This window comes from Perca flavescens, chromosome 1 (genome assembly GCF_004354835.1).
Source record: "Perca flavescens isolate YP-PL-M2 chromosome 1, PFLA_1.0, whole genome shotgun sequence".
NCBI classification, from domain to species: Eukaryota; Metazoa; Chordata; class Actinopteri; order Perciformes; family Percidae; genus Perca; species Perca flavescens.
Genome location: NC_041331.1, coordinates 14194013 through 14194260, shown reverse-complemented (window position 1 = coordinate 14194260; position 248 = coordinate 14194013).

The following is a 248-nucleotide window of genomic DNA, read 5'->3' as shown; positions in this document are numbered from 1 at the left end:
GTACTCATTACACCCAATATTCTTTCAGTGCTGGTAATCATCCATTAATGGTTGTGGGGGAAAAATGGAAGGAATAAAGTGTTCTGGTTTAAGATAGTACCTCGTACATTATCTGTACTGGAGGTCGCATACAAACTCAAATTATTAATGTATATGAATTACAATAGGGATGGGGCAATTTGTACATATTAACCAAAATATTTATGAAAAATGTCCCCTGACAAAGTCTCAATACTACAATCTATTTT